Here is a 534-nt window from a genome sequence, read left to right on the forward strand (position 1 = left end):
CTTAACAGCTTTGTATACTTGATGCATACAGTGTTTGGAATTGAAAACAAAACCGTATGTCATAATCGTCCCATGAGAGAAAGAAACTTGTGTTTGTTGATGTTCCCTTACATCTGCTGAGGTTGACAGCCATCCAGAGTGGATTTGTTTTTTCTTCCATTGAGGCTGAATTTGTTTGCCAACAAAGCAAAAGTTTCTCCGTGTGTTTGTTTTTGAAGTTCGAGTGTGCTTTCGACTTGGAGAGGTTATTCCATCTTTGTTTAGTTTGGACAGTCAAGTCAAGATTTTCTCAAAGCCTTCTGGTTTATCCATCTTAAATCTCCAGTACTGTCCTGCTGAGGACTCTGTGTCTTACCATGTCTTGTAAACTCAGAACTTGGTTTTCTGAGAAGACGAGAGGGGACGTGTCATTGTCTTTGATTTAGGGGTTGTGTTGTCTTCGGGCTTTACTAAAGAGCAACCGGAGCGGCCGTGGGACTGGCTCTTTTTTCTGTGTGTCGAGAGAACCACAGGAGTCCAATACTTGCATGTAAA

The sequence above is a fragment of the Lampris incognitus genome, chromosome 12, assembly GCF_029633865.1.
Source record: "Lampris incognitus isolate fLamInc1 chromosome 12, fLamInc1.hap2, whole genome shotgun sequence".
NCBI classification, from domain to species: domain Eukaryota; kingdom Metazoa; phylum Chordata; class Actinopteri; order Lampriformes; family Lampridae; genus Lampris; species Lampris incognitus.